The sequence below is a fragment of the Pogona vitticeps genome, chromosome 6 (assembly GCF_051106095.1).
Source record: "Pogona vitticeps strain Pit_001003342236 chromosome 6, PviZW2.1, whole genome shotgun sequence".
NCBI classification, from domain to species: domain Eukaryota; kingdom Metazoa; phylum Chordata; class Lepidosauria; order Squamata; family Agamidae; genus Pogona; species Pogona vitticeps.
This window is the reverse complement of record NC_135788.1, coordinates 11,019,265-11,040,900: the sequence shown is the minus strand read 5'-3', so window position 1 is coordinate 11,040,900 and position 21,636 is coordinate 11,019,265. Positions and strand designations below refer to the sequence as shown.

General features: G+C 38.6%; 1 protein-coding gene and 1 long non-coding RNA gene across 5 annotated transcripts in view; both read left to right on the top strand.

The window, feature by feature from the left end:
- Positions 1 to 21,636, top strand: part of DIP2C (DIP2 acetate--CoA ligase C (putative)) — a 308,258-nt gene that overhangs the window by 37,782 nt on the left and 248,840 nt on the right. The window lies entirely within an intron of this gene.
- LOC144583791 (uncharacterized) lies at positions 8,095 to 10,830 on the top strand. Its single transcript, XR_013537736.1, has 2 exons — positions 8,095 to 10,444; positions 10,530 to 10,830. It is a non-coding gene; the product is annotated as an uncharacterized LOC144583791 (long non-coding RNA).

The following is a 21,636-nucleotide window of genomic DNA, read 5'->3' as shown; positions in this document are numbered from 1 at the left end:
AAAATGCACATCTTAATTTGTGTTACAGCCTTTAAGACACCCTTGTTTTTCTTCCTCTCTGCATTTCATACATTGAGTAGCATTCGTGAAATGCGAAAGCCACATCAAACATGCATAAAAGCAACCACAAAACTGTATGTTGTGAAGTTTGAGACTTCTAAAAGAGTGTGGCTTGTACTATGACTACTAGTATTCTTGACTAACGCTCAGTAATCTTTCTGTTTTTAGTGGGGTGGATCTATAGTTTGACCTCCAGAAGAACTTCTAATTTCAGTCCTGAAAGGTGGTAATGCAGACCAGTTTGTTGGCTCTAAAGCATATGGAACAAAAAGATGTTCAGCTTACATAAAATCTGCCGCTTGGTTGCCAAGGCATTTACATCTTGCAGAGGAATTTTCCTGCTACATGCTAATTTGGAACGGACAATGGATCCTTCTGTATTTTATGTGAAGCAGTCTATTGTGCTTTGAGGAGCCTGCATACTATCAAATGAGACACACGCATAGTCATGGTGCGTTCTGTGCTGCCTCTCTGTTTTCTCTCAAGCTGGGCTAAAATTTGTCAGAAGAGTTCCCCCTCCCAACACTCTGAAAAAAAGACATACTTTTTTTTTTTTAAAAAAATCTCATTCCCCATGAACAAACACTTTAGCATTTTTTCCCCTCCCAAATAATCTTTTTATTGTGGTGGTGCAGTGGATCAGTTGTGCAAAGTTTGGAACACTGGAGAATATGGGAAATGGTGCCTAGGCAGCTGTTGTTGTTGATGATGATGATGCCTTCAGTGAAAGACAAAATGACAATATGCAGATCATAAGTGGGGCTGGGGCAGGGCGGAGCGGGATAAGCTGTTTTACAACTTGCACTAATGCTGACCTGCACTCTTAAGAATATACAGTTGTATAATTTTTCCTCCTTGTGAATAAATTAGATGGCAATTGTTCTTCCCAATTTATCTCAGTAGGCTGGTTAAGTCTGCAACATGGACCTGTAGCTTTAGCTTTTTCTTCCCTTTCCCTCTTAAATTCTGCGCAATAATAATTTCATATTTTCCTGAGTTGTGACCGTTCTAGTGTATGATAAAATGACTCTCCTACTAGTAAAACTCCCTATTCTGTTTCCAAATCAGGATATTTAGGATTGCTGCTTTAAAGAAACATAATATGAACATTTGTTTTGTTTTAAAGATTCATTTTTTTTCATTCATTAATTGTTCACTCATTCATTGTTTTTTTTATCAACAAACATACTTGCTTTACAAGGATATACTGGAACAGAGAAAAATATCTGTATCCTGCTGCTTGAATTTTTTTCACCTTGTAATTTCTTTCAAAATGTAATCCTTGAGAGCTGTGAAGTTGCCTACCAGAAAATTTGGTTATCACCAGCAGATGTAGGGGAAAAATGTAAAATTCTGTGCATTGTGGAATTCACCATCTGATACAGAAGACATGGCTTGAGCTTTCCAAATATTGGCTTCCTTTTGTACGATGTGGTGCATGAGCTTTTTGTTCTAGCCTTAAAAGGCTTATAAAATGGAGAAGTGAAGAAAGCCTGTTGCTCAAAGCAAACATTTACCGTATTTTTCGCTCTATAAGACGCACCTTTCCATAAGACGCACCGATTTTTTAGGAGAAGAAAACAGGAAAATATAATCTGTTTTCTTCGCTCCATAAGATGCACAGACTTTCCACCCCCCTGTTTTGTGGGAAAAAAGTGAGTCTTATGGTGCAAAAAATACAGTAATAGTAACAGATGAATCAAGAGGTAAACATACTGAACAAAGTATGGTTGCCATTTTTATTTCTCTTTTAATTAAAGAAAAAAAGATGTAGCAAAAATAAATTGTGACACCATGCCACAATAAATGAAATACTTTTATTTTATGGGAAAATATTTGGCGACATGAATTCAAAAGAGATTAGGTCTTAAACACCTTGTTAAATTAATATACAGTACCACTGGAATTTTGGAAGCTGCCTTCCATCTGGGGAAACCCAAGACATGCTCACAACCAGAAAGGGTGCTGCATGCAAGATGAATATAATAAAAATGAGTATTGAACATTAATACACAATATTATGATTCTGCATAATTAAAGAATCCGAGAACAGAGCAGTAAGGCGTTATTCATATAATAATTCAGTCCCATTATGACTCAGAATCTTCCAGAACAATGCTGTTGCAGTTGCTTAAGTTCAAGTGAATGCAATTTAATTAGCTTTAAAAATTATTTGTTGGCTGGTACGGTCAAAAATAGGAGGCCAAGGTGCCAAAATAAGAAAATGAGGCAACTGTGCACAAGTTGTCCTCTGTATATTTTCAGGGCCTTAATGAAAGAAGTGTACAGTGGTGCCTTGCTTTACGATCGCTCCGTTTAACAACGAAACCGCATTACAATGAACTTTTTGCGATGTTTCCTATGGGGGAATTTCACTTGTGATGATTGGTTCCCTGCTTTGGGAACCGATTCTTTGCAAAACAATGATTTTCGGACAGCTGATCGGCAGTTTCAAAATGGCCACTGGGTAAACAAAATGCCCTCCCCCCGCTGTTTTCTGGGACTGATTCCTCGCTGCGAAAATGGCCGCGCTATGGAGGATCTTCACTGGACAGTGAGTTTCCAGCCCATTGGAACGCATTAAACGGGTTTTAATGCGTTTCTATGGGCTTTTTAATTTCGCTTTACGACGTTTTCGTTCTACAGCGATTTCGCTGGAACGAATTAACATCGTAATGTGAGGCACCACTGTATATATAAAAGCCCCTCTAAATTAGGTGGGAAATTCTTAGTTTCATATTTCCTAAAATGACTGTAAGCATGTTTTCACTTGGGAGTTCTCTTCTTAGTCTATCTGGAGATGCCAGGGATTGAACTTGGAAACCTCTAATCACTCAGTTAAATCCATTTTGTCGTTGTTACAGGTAGTCAGATTGCTCCTGAGTTATGGTGAACCTATTTAAGATTTGAGCTATGTTGAGATGTTCAGTGAATGGTTTACTGTTGACATTCCCCAGTGAGTTTCGATAGCCAAGTGGGAATTTGAACCTAGATCTTTAGTTGTCATCTGAGGCTCTGCCTGCTACACGGCACTGGATCTCAAAATCTTTCTTGCCAGAACACAGTAAATATATACACTGTAACTAGAAGTAGGGCATTGAAAAATGTATGCCAATTTGCATATAAAACAAAAAGCAGGCTCTCTGTTTATTTTCCACACTTTCTTTGAAAAAGTTCTTACTATTAAGAAAAAAGGCAACAACTTCAATACAAAAGAGCAAAACACAGTCTAAATCTTAAAGCCGTCACGTAAAGTTTTATGCACAAATGACAGTTATACCACAGTCACAATACGGCGTTGTATTTATCAGAGAAGCTGCAACTGGGGAAACCTTGATGGAAAGGCAGGGCATTCACCTTGTCTTCAGGTATTAATATATATAAAATAGTAAATAATCATTGTATCATCATTACTGACTTTCCTGCTATGTACATGTCGCTTATGAGCATGGCAGATTTTATACCTTGTGCTGCCAGCAATTCATGTTGTCCAAGCATGAGAAAAAGCTGATAGTAGTATCTGTCTCCAGAAAAAAATTACAGAGGGAGTCAAAAACATTAATGATTTAGTAACATAATCAACAAGCAAAGCAAATCTCTTCTTTAAAACTACTGGAGCAAATACATTGCTTTATGGCATATGAATTTTTTTTTTTGCTTTGATATTACAACATAGCCATGATAATCTATTCTGGGTTTTGTTTTGTTTTTAATAAATTTGTTCAGAACCACTGGCATGTCTTTTCCCACTTATTGACTATGTATCAGTGTCATGTTGATCTGGATTTAGAAAGATGTGCGCTATTGCAGCTGTGAACATCTCATAAGAGAGGAGTTCACTATTGAATTCTCTTGCCTTTTATTAATATAAATAACCACTCTCCCTCCCTTCAGAGCATTGTGAAACGGAGTGCTAGATATAGATGTGCCAAGAGTGCAGAAATTGCCTTTATACTGACAAAACTTGACAATAGTTAATGGATGCAGAAAGAAATAGTATTTTTCTTATGTGTTAATCATGATATTTTATTACTGGAAATGGCCTGTAAGCCCAGGAGCACAGAGCAGAAGCATGGAATTGGGCATCAATTACAGAATTAGAATGGGAAATTCTACTCTCTTTCTCTCCAAAACACTTGTAGCCCTCACTACTGCAGAGGGGAAAGTACAGCATATTATTTCTCCACCCCCCTCTTTTTTTTCTTGAAGTTCAGATGCAACCTAAGGTATTGTCGTTTAGTCGTTTAGTCGTGTCCGACTCTTCGTGACCCCATGGACCAGAGCACACCAGGCCCTCCTATCTTCCACTGCCTCCCGGAGTTGGGTCAAATTCATGTTGGTAGCTTCGATGACACTGTCCAACCATCTCATCCTCTGTCATCCCCTTCTCCTCTTGCCCTCACACTTTCCTAACATCAAGGTTTTTTCCAAGGAGTCTTCTCTTCTCAGGAGATGGCCGAAGTACTGGAGCCTCAGCTTCAGGATCTGTCCTTCCAGTGAGCACTCAGGCTTGATTTCCTTTAGAACTGATAGGTTTGTTCTCCTTGCAGTCCAGGGGACTCTCAAGAGCCTCCTCCAGCACCACAATTCAAAGGCATCAATTCTTCGGTGGTCTGCTTTCTTTATGGTCCTAAGGTATAGCTTCAGTAATTTTTTTCTATATCCTGTCTGTCTTTTGTTGACTGCTGTGACATATCCTGCCTTCTTCTCTGCTTGCTGTCCATCATGCTTTGATTCTTTTCCAAGGAGAGAAGTGACGGCAAATGTATGCAGTGGCTCACTATGCACGGCTACTTAATTGTTGCTACCAGATTTTCGGTAATCTGCTTCGAGACCGAAGATAAGAACTAATGAAAAGAATGGCAGAAAAGTTAACAGCAGTTCAAGTGGCACATCAATAGGCGGATTTCTCTTTTCAGGGGACTCTGCATTTTTTCTAAAGGAAACGTCTCTAGCAGGAAAATCTAATAGGTATTTCCTATCAAATAATTATCCATATTTGTTCTAATGAATTTAAAGAGCAGGGCTTTATGAAAGGGTTCAAAATGCTGATAGAATGGAGGTGAAGTCGTTTACATATTGGAAGCACTGTGAAGAGTATCTGGTAGCAGTACATTACGTAGCGGTGCCATGTGAATCTTACTATGGAATTGTGTGATTGATTGAAAGAAGAACGTTTGTGTACTGAAATTGTGGCATGTCACTGGACTTGCTTCATGTAAAAAAAAGATTCTTCCAGCTTTAGCCTTAGGGCCAGTTCATGCATTCAGCAAAATAAGATGTTATGGCCTTTTTGGACATCATTGCTGCAGTCTGTATGTTTCAGGCTGAGTGGGTTGCATGTTTGAGTGCTCTCTTGCGTATAAATCTGTTGTTTGTAAGGAAGCCTATTCTTACTCCCTTTTGCTTACACAGCACTTCTCGGGGGGAAAAAGTAGCTGGGATACCCCTGTCATACAAGGGCACCACTTATCCCAAGTGGCTTGTTATTCTTAAAACCTTATTTTGCCACCTGTTCTGACACCACCATACTACCTGTTATCTGCAGGACTGGAATTTTGAATGTGTTTTTTTTTCTCCCCCCACCTCTTTCTGGATCCTGCCTGCCAGTCTTATTTTCATTTGAACATTTGCTTAGAACAATGCTACAGATTAGCCATTGCACAGGTTTTTCTGTAAACATCAGGTCACAGACTGCCCCTCTGTAGGAAGACAGAATTACTGATTGGGTGATGTTGCAGATGACACGTTATGTTCCTGGCCAGTATTTCTGTAGAAGGTTTCTCCCTTCTAACTTTACGAAATTAAGAGCTGATTTTTTTTTATGCCACCTTTTATCACGGACCTATATGTAGGTCTCCGTTAATGTACCTTCTTTATCTTTTCCAGAGGTGTGCAGGAAGAGAAACTTTTATGGAATTTGCATTTAAGACTACTTACTAATAACTACCTCGAGGAACAAGAAATAGTACAAAGAGAAGACAAATTACTGAGGCCGGGATTTTTTAAAAAGGGAAGGCATATTTGAGAGAATTGCAGAATTGCAAATTCAAGTGGAGCTTCATTATGGGGAGATATTCTTGCCAAATAGATTAATCCCTTTTCATTTGAAAAAAAAAGTTTCTTTGCCTGCAATAAATCTTAAATGAAAGCTTTTACCCTTGTCACGTATCCTGGCCTGGCCTGGCGTTGTCTCAAGACGTTTGTTACTAGTTATTCTCATAAATCCCTTTTTTTGGCCAGTGACCAGTATTGATGCACATGCTAAGCTGCTGTCTGTCATTATTCTTCCTCACTCCATCTTCCATATTTATAACTCCCTGTGGATAGTGAAGACCTTTGTTTACAATTCTTTCCTGTATGTGACCGTAGCTTTTGGAAATGGTGTACAGATACCTGGAAATATCTAGAGGCTAGTTCCACCAGTGTTGGAGAGAAGGCTTTCTTTGCTTGGGTTTGCTAGCTTTCCATGTGCAGGGATGGAAAAAAAAATACATGATTTTCTGCATTGTGGAATTAGCTCTCAAGGATATTTAGAAAAGTTCTTAATCTTGCTGAGTGAATTCATCTCTTGGAACTGCTGAGATTTCTTTTTTACTTTCCTGTGGATTTTTCTGTAGCAAAGAGTTGTGTTGCCATGTCTGAAGCACACTTGTGAAAAACGTAATTTCCTGAGAGATTTAGGTTGTTATTTAGCAGGATGCTTTCCCTGCTCAACATGTCTTCAAAACCAGACACAGAAGGTCATCCTGAGAGTGTTTTTTTCAGTGCCTACACTTTGGATCTACTGCAGCTGAGAGTAGGGGTTTTCAAGGACTCCCTGTCCCATAATTCAATGGGGAACCCTCCCACCCCAAGTTGAACTATGGGGTTGGAAACCCTTAAACTGGCAAGAGGTAGAGCAGCCCCCTCATCTCCATGACATTCCTGCAACACTTCTTCAAACTGTTAGAAAAGTGCCATGGGAGATTCAAGGGTTCCCTGCAACTCACAAAGGTGCATGGGGGAACGTGTTCTGATGGAGGCAGACTCTATATGGAGCTGCATGAAGATAGGTGGGAATCAAGTATTTAGATGCAATGTTGGGTCTTAAGAAAAATATATCCTAATATCCCCTTTTGTATTTCTGGATATGTAATTTCAGAGAAGAGGAACAGAGAATGAATGAATGAATGAATGAATGAATGAATGAATGAATGAATGAATGAATGAATGAATGAATGAATGAATGAATGAATGAATGAATGAATGAATGAATGAATGAATGCTACTCAGCAGATTTTGAACACAGATTATATAGAATCATATACAACCGGTGTACAACTTTAAGTGCTTTGTTCGTCTGTGTGCCACCTTATTTGCCTTAGTATTATTAGGTACAATTAGTACAAAAAAAGCAAAAAGCAAAGCCTGCTGCTTATATACCGCCCCATAGTGCTTCAAGCACTCTCTGGGCGGTTTACAAGTTAATTATGCAGGCTACATATCCCCCCCCCCCAGCGAGCTGGGTACTCATTTTACCAAGCACAGAAGGATAGAAGGCTGAGTCAACCTTGAGCCGGTTGCCTGGTATTGATTCCCAGGACTTGAGCACAGTTTTGGCTGCAGTACAGCGGTTTAACCGCTGCGCCATGGGGCTCTTTACTTTTTTTATATATATACTAAGTAAAGATGGGCATGAATAAGAAGCTAAAAAAGGAAAATATCTTTTGGATTATGGCTATGAAAACTTGATTTTGGCTCATGATTGTAGCACTATATTAAAGTTATTCAGTAGCTGTATAGGGTGTTAGGTAAAATAAAATATTGCTGCTTCTTTCTAGATTTCCAGTATAAAAGAAGTATAGAATAATAAATAGACTTCCTATATCACAAATTGTTTTTCCCCCCGTGGTGATATAATTCTTTCTCTAAGTAATTCTTAACAGATGTTTATTCAGCTTTCTCGTAAACATCTCCAGAGAAGGTAATTTTACAACTTTCTAGGGCAACAAATTCTTGTTATCCAGTGGTGTGTATTTTTCAAAGTTTGGGTTTGTTTTTTTGTTTTTTTTACTCCCTGTAAAAATTAAGAGCAAGAGACTGTTGAGGGCACATTAAGTAACATTCTATTACATTCTGAGATTAGCTTCTCTCTTCTTAAATCAAGCAATTTTGGAGTGCATGCCGTAATCCTTTCTTCTTTTTCTTGAATAAACTGTTCCAAAGGTTGCTTTCAGTCTGGATATACATGGATAGTGAGCTAATTTGTACATAACACTAATCCAAGGGCATGTGCACAAGACCTTTGCAAACCCTCATATGAAAACTTTGGCTACCTTCGGCCGGTCCTTCTCTTCTTCTGAATAGAAGACTGCTGATGACTTTTACTTGCTCTGATTTGTAGCTTGTTACGTATTAACCAGGAATCATTATGTAAAAGTAGTGTTATTAATCTATTACTCGTTTAGCAAAGTGAGCAGAGTTTATTTTAAACCAGAGTTCTTAGTTTCTCTGTGGAGCTTGACCACAAATCTGAGAAAGGGAAGCTGAATTATACCCTGTATTTCCCTGTGGTCTCCTTGGGGGAAGAGTGCAAGCCCAGTACTAATGGCCACTGAAACTTGTTAGTTCAGCAGAACCTAATAGTAAATACCATAAAAAGTCCAGTCAGTTTTAAAAAGAGAGAGAGAGAGACAACTGTTTATCTGCTGCTGCAAAGGCAGTTGATACAATGGCTGAAATTCTCTTGCTCAGGATTTAATCATCATCCTCATCGTCATTTTAGGAGTGCAGACTGGAAGGGATCCTACGAATCACTGAGTCTAGCTCCTGTCATGTGGTGGATTACTAGCCTACTAATAAGTTGCACATAACTCTTTCCAAGTAAGTATAGAATCCCATCCTGAGAGTGGTCTCTACAATATTTCTCTGCAGGTTTTCTCATGGGTGTCACACCTGCTGGGTGAATGTGCCTTATGCCAGGGTATTATTTCTAAAGCAGCTTTCCATATGAATTGTTCTGCTTGTGCAGAGCTTTCTGTACCAGCACTGGGCATTTTTGATGAAAGGTAGTAGAACGGATGTAAAACTGTGATTGGAAATTTCATCATGGCCACTTATGCTGGTTATTATGACTGGGTTTGTCCAAAGGCCTGTTTTCAAGTGGTCTCCTTGTTGGAAAGTTTATTCAGATTCCTCTGGGAGATTTGGAAGTGTAGTTGCTTTATTATATTGTAGAATTAACAAGTGTAGATTTGGAACGAAATTGATTTGGGAGGAGTCTATGAACTCTACTGTGGTTAATGCATCTTCTTCATGTTTCCAGCACTATACATGCATTAAAGACAATGGTACAAATATGACTGTTGTGTAAGTCGAAACTCTTTGTGAAAAACCACATTTTGTCCTTTGAAGTTGTCATCCAAGAAAAAGTGAAGAAATAGGAAATGGTTGCAGATAGAAAGCAAGAATGGTGGCTACTAGTTCTCCAAACCTTGGTGTTTTGGATTTCTCTCTTGTGGGAAAAACCTTTGCCAAAATGGAAGCTGCTTTCAGTGAAATCTCCGTGATTAAACAGAACAGTTAAGCTTTTAACAATCCTTCCATCTAGCTATAGTTCCTTGCAATTCACTGCTCCTGTCAGGTTTCCTCAAACTGAGTACAATATTTTTGTCTGTTTCCTGTTGATCGTTTAAAGCAGGAAGTTCAGATTTCCTCCTTCCAATCGCTGTTGATCTTTGGAATGAACTGAGTCTAGATAATGTAAGCTTCCATTATGTTCCTGCAGAAACAGCTACCTATATAATTTTCTTCATTCCTTTAGATCTATGGCACGGGAAGAGATGTTGGGGCAATATTCATAGCAGATACTTCAGGCGGTCAGAACGTCAGATGAATTGTGGCAGCAGTGAAAAAGGCAAATCTCATACTAGTGGTCATCAGGAGAGTAACTGAAAATAAACCTGCTAGGATCCTAATGTTTCTATTTAAATCCATGGTGTGACCATGTTTGAAATATTGTGTATTCTTCTGGTTGTTGCTTCTTAGAAATTATGTTGTAGAATGTGGCTGGTCTTTTGACCGTAATAAAGTTTTGTCTGTCTGTCTGTCTGTCTGTCTGTCTGTCTGTCTGTCTGTCTGTCTGTCTGTCTCTCTCTCTCTCTCTCTCTCTCTCTATCTATCTATCTATCTATCTATCTATCTATCTATCTATCTATCTATCTATCTATCTATCTATCTATCTATCTATCTTGAAGAACTGAGAAAGGGGAATGATCAAGGGACTGGAGTCACTTTCCTATGAGGAGAGGGAGCAATATTTTAGACTTCTTAATTTAGAAAAAAGATGAGGAGAAAAAAGACATAATAAGGATTCTTAACAATATACCTGATCGTGGGGGAGGTTTTAGACTTCTTAATTTAGAAAAAAGATGAGGAGAAAAAAGACATAATAAGGATTCTTAACAATATACCTGATCGTGGGGGAGGTGGATAGGGTTGAGTTTTTCTACCACTCTTTTAAAACTAGCTTCTTGTCTAGCAAATGACGGGACATCTAGATCTTGGTGCCTAGTCCAACTGTGGAGTTCTTTGCCCCCAAGACATTGTGATGGCCATTCACTTTCGCTTGCTGGGATTGTAATTCTGTGCTCATGCTTTGGAAGAAACGTGAGGGCTTGAGACTGTCAATACTTTCCCACTCTGTGTCTGAGGATGTTCATAACTGTAATGTAGTGTCTCTAAAGGATGTGTCCATAAATTGATTCCTCAGTATTTTTGTCTTAGAAATAATAAGTGTAAATGTTCTTCGGGGGTTAATATTGTTTCCTGAGGTGCAACAGTAAATAACAGCCTGCATCCAATGTTGGATGCCCAAGGCTGATCAAGCGATTCTGACATCTGAGGCAGAAAATCCTAGCTGGATGGATAGATGGATGGATGGGTTGCATTTATATGCCTACTTTCTCCTGACAATGGGATTAGCTGTACCTAAGTCCTACTGGTGCCACCCTGTTTTCTGATAGTTATCAGTACAGTAATAATAAATTATATCAGTGGTTCTTAACGTGGGCGATAATGCCCCCCAGGGGGGGATTTCATTTTTCAGGGGGGCGGTAGAACGAAAAGGGGCGGTGTGGGGGTGCTGGAGCAGAAGGGGGCAGTAGGGGGGTGCTGGAGCAAGCCAAACCTGTGAAGATGGCTGCAGCCTTTTTACAATGTGCATGAATATATATTTTCCTCCAATCTTAATTTAGTTTCAGAGTTTTCGTCTTGAAATTTTTAGTTCCTGCATTGCGGTTTGTTTTTATGCCCCTTTTATATTTCTTGTTGCGTCTTAAAATTCGCTTGCAACTAAATCATTAAATGTTACTTTTGGGGGGCATTTCATTTTCTTGGAATTGAATTTTGTTTTCATGGGTCATTGGATTTAAGTGTCTTAAATAAATAAATAAATAAATAAATAAATAAATAAATAAATAAATAAATAAATAAATAAATAAATAAATAAATAAAAAGATATCATCACCGCGGGGAGGGGGCGATGATAACTTCCTCAAAGGCTCAAGGGGGGGTTTCTTTCAAAAAGGTTAAGAACCATTGAATTAGATCATTGGTTCCCAACCTTGGGTAACCCAGGTGTCTTGAACTGCAGCACCCTGAAAACCAGGGACAGCATGGCTAGTGGTGAAGGCTTCTGGGATTTGTAGTCCAAGAACTCCTGAGATACCCAAGGTTGGAAGCTACTGAGTGAGGTAACCAGTTTTCTGTCCGTTTCATGATACACAAAGCTATCTGAGATGACCACCTCAATTTACCTAATGGTAGTTCCTGCCTGCGTAAGTGTCTGAGGTGATAAGAACTCTTATTTGTATTTTAACTTAATGAAATGATTAATTCAGTAAGGAGTAATTCATATGCTTTAAAATGGTTTGTAATTTTAATTGTCCTCTGAAGATGCCACAGAGACTGGTGAAATGTCAGGAAGAACAACCTTCAAAACACGGCAAAAGAGCCCAAAAAACCCACAACAACCACCGTTTTTAATTTTGCTTGCTAAATTTATTTTTTATTACTTTCCCTGATAATAATTATTACCAAGGAAAGTAGTACAAATTATTCAGAAGAATTAGGTGTTCCTTTTCTTTTTTTCCAAGCAAGGCCTCTTTAGAACTCAAAGGACATGTCAATGTTTTTGAAATATGTATTCACAATTGAGTTATAAAATTAGTATGGTGCACCACATACTGTTAACTGTTGATTTCTCTATCCACTTCTGTCATATCGTCATCTAGAGATACATATGCAGGGCGTGGGATGGGGCAAAAATCACATGCATACATTTTGCAGTGCATTGCTTACTTAAATTAGCATCTCCAAGAGGCCAGCTGCAACCTTATTTTCCAAATGAAGGTTGCTTCAGAAAAAGTATCTGAGAGCTCTGGAGCTTAAACTCACGTGTTGACATCATTCAAGCAACTGCTGTTCAGAATGTCTTTTGCTACGTTTGTCAATGTCTGTGTTTAAAATTTCTGTTGTGATATTCAAAACTTTACACCCAGTTGCTTACATCCATGTGACTTTTCCCTCCCCCTTCCTTCCATTCTGTTTTATCTCATGTTGCTTGTCAAGCACCAGGTAGAATCGCAGGATTGTGTAAATAATAAGGCATTCTATACCACAGTATTACTGCCATGTATGAGCATAAGAATAGTACCATTAGCACATTAGAACTGTTCAGTCAAAATTTAATGTCATATCACTGAGGTATGCAGAGAGATTTATTTCTGTAAGCAAAAGGACAGATGGTAGTCATAATATTTGAACAATTGTTCTGTTACATATGTATTTCTGATATTTATTGGTACATGAATTAAAACCTGCCTAATTCTAATCCATATGCAAAGTAGAGTCCCAAATAACAGGGCATGATATTGTGACAAGGAAGAAGTTCTGAGCGGGAACTCCAGGCTTTGGATGTATCAGCTGATGTTTTAAGAGGCCTGCTCACATGGAAAGATGCTTACTGTTTGTTCAGTAAGTCTGTGTCTGCAGTAAGCTGGATCTTTGACTTTAAGGGTCGGGGAAAGAGAGGAACTCTTGGTTTGGTTTTCATGTTAAAGAAGCAGCTTTGGAAGTTCCTATTAGTTTCTGTTTTCAGGTACAGTGGTGCCTCGCATTACAATGTTAATTCATTCCAGCGAAATTGCTGTAGAATGAAAATGTCGTAATGCGAAATTTAAAAGCCCATAGAAACGCATTAAAACTCAATTAATGCGTTCCTAGGGGCTTGAAACTCACCGTTCAGCAAAGATCCTCCATAGCGTGGCCATTTTAGCTGCCTGTGCAGCGAGGAATCTGTCCCAGAAAAGAGCGGGGAGCCATGTTTTTTTACTTGGCGGCCATTTTGAAACCGCCAATCAGCTGACCGGAAATCGTCGCTTAGCGATAATAGGTTCCCAAAACAGGGAACCGATCATCACAAAGTGAAATTCCCCCATAGGAAACATCGTTTTGCGATCACTTTTGTGATCGCAAAACCTTCTACGTAAAGCGATTTCATCGTAAAACGGAACACTCGTATTGTGAGGCACCACTCTCTTTTTAGTTATATGATTCCTGTTGTCACCGTTAGGGCTGGGATTTTCATAGTTCCAGGATTGAATGGGCTTTGACTGGGTACACGCCATCCGTTGCACTGCTTGTTGGGAATCAACTTCCTGCTCTGTAGGAAGGGTTGAAATCTATTAGATTCTATATGAGCAGCTTCTCCATAAACTACTCTCCTGCAGAGCAGTGAGATGGCTACCAGAATGCAGTACAACTGAGTGGGTGTTCTCTTCTGCTTTCTAACCAAAGCATATCTCTTTTTCCTTCTTCTTTCTCCTCTCCCACTCCCAGTAGTCTGCTTTGGGGATTCTAGGTGACTTCTGGGGCAGGGAGTCCTAGAGTAATGAAAATCCCATCCCTGATCACCATAGTTCTCCCACACTCATCCTAGTATGTCATGCTACATCTGAGTTTCACTCTTCTCCTTAAAACAACCAAACAAATAAGGACATGCACCTAATTCTACATGTATTTGCCTATCTGTTTTTTGAATGCATGCTTAACTTATATTCAGCTAAGATTCAGCTCCATTGTGGAATTTATTATATCGGTTTTAAGGAAATAAAGATGTGGAACATTGTTTCCAGAATTTGCCTTCCAGTGTGCCACACCATTGACCTGTCACACACAGTGGTACTCTTCTCTTCGCTACACCCATAGTCGTTCCTCAGCTCTCCTTAAAAGAGCACCACAGATAGCATCTTATCACAGAACTGAGATGGAAGGTTCTGGGATATAAATAAACACTGCTGCCAAGCCAGGCAAATCTTCAATCTGACATGCTGTAATTCTCCCCTGAACCTCTCTCTTTCTGCAGCTAATTATGAGAAACATCAGAACAGGGTTCTGAATGCACAATAGCAAGCTCATTTCACACCTCTTCTAACTCACCGAACAACTCTGGACTTCACCATGATGATGACAAAGATCAGAAGGCTATGTACATTTTCAGGCCTGCTTCAAGTAACATATCAATTATTTGTAGGGCAATCTAGAAAATGGAGAGGAGGGGATTGTACTGGACAAGCTAAAAATCTTACATTAACGATTAAGTCATTTTCGCGTACAGAGGATGAACTTGTCAGTTTAAATCAATTTGTAATGTAATTGTAAATTTTACATTAGCTAGATAGTTTCAGAACAACTTTCCCTGGTTTCTGTCTTGTATTAAAACTTGCCTAATTCTAATCCATGTGCAAAATAGAGTCCCAAATAAAATAACAGGGCATCCATGATGTCTACAAGTTCCAGGTTAAAAGGCATTATTGTTGCTTGTGAAAATTCCTTCCCACCTCTATCATGAAGGTTCATATGGTATGTTTCTTATATAGCACAGATAATAAAGACATAATCAGTAGTGCAGAACGATGCTGTAGCTGCATCTGTTTGTAGAGTAGGAGAGCAAATAGTTATACTTTTCATCACTTCATCATTAACAACCATATTTCCAGCACAGCAGTTTGGATTATAAATAGCATAGAGCTTGGAAATGCCATGTTAAAAATTAACAGGTTCACATTAAATTCTTTGGCATTTTGGACCAGTGCCAGAAAAAGCTGACATTTTAAAAAAAGTTTCAAAGGTAGTTTTAATTGGAGCTTTATTTGTTAAGCACATTAGTTTTGACGTGCCCTGTACAGAAAGAGTATGTCAGTCTAAATTTCTTCTGCTCAAATAGAAATATTCTATAGTGTCCTTTCAAAACAAGTTTTATACATTTTATTATTGCAGATACTATTTACGCCTGTTGTTGGGCAAACACTTATAGCCAGGTTTCTTATATATGTGAATCCAATTATTTTTTTGGATGTCCTAGGGGTAGCTGCAAATTTGTCTATTTGAATGAAGTGGAAAATTAAGTGCACAAGAAAAAGAAATTGCTTACTTTGAGTTATCCCCGTCTGTTGGAAGACAGTGAGACACAAGTAAGTATAGGAACTCATAGTTGAAATTAGTATTTTCATAGTTAGATAAAAAGGAATCCCAAGGCCCTGTGTGTACCAGCAGAAGCATTTTTTGGCGTTTTCATGTTGGTTAATAATTTCATTGTCTGTGTCATTCAAATAGTAAAATGTACAACCATCTATGGGATGGGCAATTCGACTAAGCGCTTGGCTTCAGCAGTAGGTTGGGCCTTATTTTCCATTTGATTGAGACATTCAGCAGAGGGGCCTTGCAAATCATTACAGCTTCAGCTTGCGCAGAGTCTGCAGATTAGTTGTTTTGGTCCAAATATATTTGAAGCATTTTTCATGGGAGACTGAGGCCATTATTATTTTTAAGTTGTTGGGCAGTACTGCTGAAAGAATTTGGACCCAATACTAATAGTTTACCACAATCTCTGTAGCTCCCTAGGATGCTATTCCAAGGTTCTGAGTCAGCTTCCACCTAGGTCTTTATTTTCACATTGTGTTACAGTGATGCCTTGCTTAGCAATGTTAATCCGTGCAGCAAAAATCGCTGCTAAGCAATTTCATCGCTAAGCGATATTAAAAAGCCCATAGAAATGCATTAAAACACCATTAATGCGTTCTTATGGGCTTAAAAACTAACTTTAAGCGAAAATACTCCATAGGGGTGGCCATTTTCGGTGCCTCTAAAGCAAGGCAACACAGCAGGCGGCCATTTTGTTTACCCAGCGGCCATTTTGGAACTGCTGATCAGCTGGCCGAAAATGGGGGCTTTGCGATGATCGCTTCCCTGCGATCATCGCAAAGTGAATTTTCCCCATAGGGACCATCACTAAACGATCACAAAAACATCATCGCAAAGCGATTTCTTCGTTAAACGGAGCAATCGGTATGTGAGGCACCACTGTATATAGAAGTGCAGTTGGAGGTGATCACGGCTGTAGAGCAGTGGTTCTCAAGCTTGAGACTCCTGGATCATCTTAACCATGACTTGTAGAAGCCTTCAAAAATATTGTAGACTTATGATTGTATGAACTAAGGGGTTCTGCATGTTATAGTCCAAATGCATTTGTGGTCCCATGGTCAAGGTTTCTGTTGCGAATCTAGTTTTAAAAGGTAGTTAACAAAGTCAAAATGTCTAAATTTTAAATAATTGATAAGAGCGAATTATATTTTCCATTTGCTGAAATCCAGTAGCTCAGTTTTTCAGTGCATGAGGCTGAAGAGTGGTTTTCTGGAAATTGTAAATTTCTGGTTCCACCCGCTTGAAAGCCCCTTGAGATCCCATTTATTGTTGGGGGCTCTGGAATGGAAGCTTCTCTAATTTCCAAAATTTCTGACCATTGGAAAAATCCCACTGATGGCAATTTTCAGAAATTAAAATTTCCTCTCCTTCCTGCTTCCTCACATGTGGCTCCTCCTCAATGAAAGGAATCCCAAGAGTGCCTCGGGAACTTTGAGGGAAATTTACAATTTCTGAAAAACTGCCGTGGTTGATGACATAGCCAGCCTTACGAGGAGTTAAGTTATGCTACTAGATTTCAGCCAGTTTTAATTTGTTTTCAAACATACATAACGTTCCCAGATCTGAAATAGATCTGTAGATACAACTGAAAACTGAATTCCCAGTTTCAAACATTGGGAACCAAATACATTATTTACATTATTTGTCAAAGTGCCTTCAGAGAAGACATGGAGAACATTTTTGTGCATGATTTGTTCCTTGCATAGCAGTTGCTAAAGTAGAATGCGCATATTTTAGATTATGTAGGTTTTACTGTGTAACTTCGGACAGGTAAACTGCAAATAAATACCACCATAATGTCTGTACTGAAGTATCATTTGCAAAAATAGTTGGAGTGAGAGTGAATTTTTTTTTTTACAAATTTACATTGTGGAATCATGTAATAGCAGCAAAGGGATAAGAAATTCAGATAGAAATATAAGCTGCATGTGTAGGTGTTGTGAGACTAAAATAACATTGATTGTATTAAGCAAATCAAAAAAACTTTTCTTGACCCACTTTGGAGACTTCATTGTTGAGAAACAGATGTTGACTCTGTTGAGAAAGAACTATGAATCTGTTTTCTCTAGCAACCCCATCATTCCCCACAGTATATTGTAAATGAGGGCCTTGTAAGCATGCTATTTCACCTTCTTGCTTGTCCTGTTATGTTTATATGTCATGACATAGGAAGGCTGGAGCCGTGGAGTTAATTTACCTGTGGGATTAACTCTTTAGGAAGGCCTCCATTGTTAGCAGCTTATTCAGTGTTGACATTTTACTGTAGCAAAATTGCTTTTATGACTAGATAGTGAGGAATAACATGGTTTCAGACTTTTGAATAATGAAGATCTAGAGTGAGCGCCACACATGGTATATTAATTTTTGAAATGAATAACTCACAGCAAGACAGTTCTTATCTTTAAATCAAGATGGTAAAGGACCGGCAGATGAATTCCCTGTGAATATTGTGCAGTTAGCTGCTTGTAGACTTCATCAATGGCAAAGTTGATGACCAGAACTTCCTTTTGTTAGCTGGGGTGGGGAATAAGTCAGTGAGAGAGGTCTCTCCATTGTATCTTTATGTGGAAAAAGAGTTTTACAGAGTGAAGCTAAAGACAAAGAAAGGTTGCTGCACATAATGGCTGACATTTTGTTGCTTAACATTAGCAAAACTGTAACTACTGGTCCGTTCTTCACCACTAAACAAACCATCCTTGTTGCAAATCTCAGCAGGTGCATGTTCATGCTGGTTTGATGTTCGTGCATGCACATCCCTCATATTCCGCCTGGGATGCATTGTTTACCAGAAAAAACAGCACAAAAGTTATAATTTGGCATATGCTACACAACAGGATTATGACCATTCTTTTCAAGGAGGAAGCCACAGTCTATTGTTTTCAAGCTAAAAAGTTTTATTCTGCATGATCCTCCATGAACATAGCCCATTTTTTCAAATGCATGGAACATACTAGTATTCAAGCCAGGATTATATGCATGCTGGCTAATGACAATTGTATTAATTAACACTGATGATAAACTTTGTCTGGTTATTACAAACATCCTGGTAACAATAAAGTCATTTACACTAGTCAGCTACCCTCCAAGATGTTAAAGCAACGGCTTTGGTTGTTTCTGTATCATTATTTGATTGCTAAGAAAGAACAAGGGTACGAACAAGCGAGGCCAAAGGAATTGTTTCCCACTCCTTACGCTACGTACCAGTTCTCTCTTCAGTTAAAGCAAGTTGTGATGGACTGAGTGGGACTTGCTGTTGAGTAGATCTTGTGTAGGGTCTCACTGTTAAGCATCCCTTATTATTAGCATTGCCATCTGTTCAGGCAAATGGTTTTCTGTGGGTTGGAAATATTATTGGGGGGAAAATCTCAAAGATGAGAAACATTTTGGTGAAAATGATAAATCACTTCCCGCCCCAGTGAAGGAGATATGCAGCAGACTATAGCTGACTATCTAAACAATGGACAGAAGCATTTTTTGCAGGAGGCAGAGGCTGATTAAGAAAGAGGCTTTGTGCTCTTGAAGGTTAGTGATGATTAGTCAACCAACGACCACAGATTGATACAGGCATGATATTGTTGATCTCCATTATTTGAGTGCAAGAAACATGGCATAGGATCATCTTCTCCTTCCCTGCTGTGCTGTTGTGGCAGTAAATAGGGTTAAGATTAACCAGCTTTGCTGAAAACCTTGGTTTTCAAATCTCTTCACATACCATTGGATCTGGGCTAATCTCACAGTGGTTGTCTCTTTTAGAATTCAAAGAGATACATAAACTAGAAGTTTGTGGAGAATATCAATTTGTCATGTTGGGTTCCATGGCTACTTACTTTCCCCGCATTTGTGGGTGGGTGGGAGGAGAGTTAAATAAATGTTCCTCTACTTCTGTTACTGTTAAGTCACTGTAAAAGTAGAAATAAATCCAAGTTGCCTGCTGAATCAACACCTATTATGTTTCAGTTCACTGATTTAGCACCTGCCAGGGTACTTGAATTCCAAAGTGGAATCAGTCATGATTTGTTTTTGTTTTTTTACTTTTGTCTCAGAGCAACATAGAGAAACTGCTGGAACCTTACTGCATCTTCATTTGCTTACAAGGACTGCAAAAAATGAGCAATTAAAAATTGTCATATGTTGTATTATATCTGCGTGTTGTCTGATAAATTGAGTAGGCCTTTACTCACTTGGAGGGAAATCTGTTCAACCATGGTTTGGAAGGGATAAAGAATTATAATTCTTAAAAAATTGGTTAGATGATGTGAACATCATACCAAGAAATCTCTCTAGACAGAGGGATGAAATTCAAGTCAGCTGATAAGTGCCATTGGTGGTTCCAGATATTTTAAATACATTTTACTCACATATGAGAAAACAAATTTATATAAAACAGCAGTCTAGATATAGTTCTGATTCAGATTGACAGGTTATATTAATAATGAATTTATTAAGAAAAACGTAGGAAATGTGAGGAATGTATTGGAGCTGAAACTGATTATTTGCTTTGAGTTTGCAGTGGGCTTTTAATTCACAACAACTTTTTCTCTGCAAACAAATAGAGATTTCAATAAGATCATACAATTAACATGTGCTGTCTTCTTCTGATTTGGGATGCAGTCATGGATACAGTTACTTAGGCTGCTTTCAGACATACAGTAGGATCCCTGTCTCCATGGGGGTTAGACTTCCAGGCCCTGCTGTAGATGTCTGAAACCACAAATAGCAAGTGGGCAGAAGACAAGGAGCGAGATGCTGACGACTACTTGTTTAGCCTTGAGAAACTATCCCTGCTGGTTAACATATTTTACAACAAGTTTCAGCAATACATTGTGATAAAGGTCAAGGTAAAATTTCCTCTTGACATTTAGTCCAGTCGTGTTGGACTCTAGGGCACGGTGCTCATCCCCGTTTCCAGCCGTAGAGCCAGCGTTTGTCCGTAGACAGTTTCCATGGTCATGTGGCCAGGGCAACTAGACACGAAACACCATTACCGTCCCACTGTGGTGAGTACTTATTTATCTAGTCGCATTTTTACACACCTTTGAACTGCTAGGTTGGCAGGAACTGGGACAAGCGATGGGAGCTCACTCCCTCGCATAGATTCGATCTTATGACTGCTGGTCTTCGGACCTTGTAGCACAGAGGCTTCTGCGGTTTAACCTGCAGCGCCACCACATCCGTTTTACATTGTGATGTTTAGCTGCAATTTTGCCATTGTAATTAGCTATCTTACTTCCCTTTGAAAGAGAAAAATTAACAAGTCTCATTTATCTACTTGGACAATCTCCAGTGAGAGAGACAAATGTTAAGAGGGTTTTTCAGCTCTTTGAATTCTGTGAAACTGCTATTTTGTGATTTTATGCATCCGTATAAACAAGTGGTGTGTGAGTACACATGAAAAGGTATTTATTTATTTATATTTAAAATATATTTATTCCATCTTTCTCCTTAAAAAGGATTCAAGTCTGTTACATGATTAGAAAGACAATATTTAAAAGTTAAAAACAGTATACAAATATTAAAAAAAGAATTAAACAAGTATTCTATTAAAAACAGTACATATAAACAAATTCTTATGAGTGCATACAGGCAACTCCTGCCAATCCAGAACCATTTACAAATGTTTGCTTACGCCACAAGAAATGTTACCACAGAGGTAACATTACTCCCTTTCCCTTCTACTCCAAAATGTTCCACCACTGACAATTTTCAAAGCCATGGAGTGGGGAGTAAGTTGAGGAAACCTCCACTCTTACTACTGCTGGTAGTTTAGTTGTAATTTTTTTTTCTGAGCACTTATTTGCATAATCACCCAAGTTGTTACAAAAGTAATTAATGCTAGATTGAAGTATTTGTTAGACATGAGGCATTTTAAACTCATTTTTTTTGAGAATTTCAAATAGGTATCTGTTCTAAATAACTGTCAGCCATGACTTCAATTAAAAGGTAGATTTAATTTTTAAAAACTGAGGGAGATTATTTTCATTTCATTAATTTTTAGGAGTAAGTTCTTATGGCAGATTTGAAGATAAATGGGCTGCTAGATTAAGTGTCCCT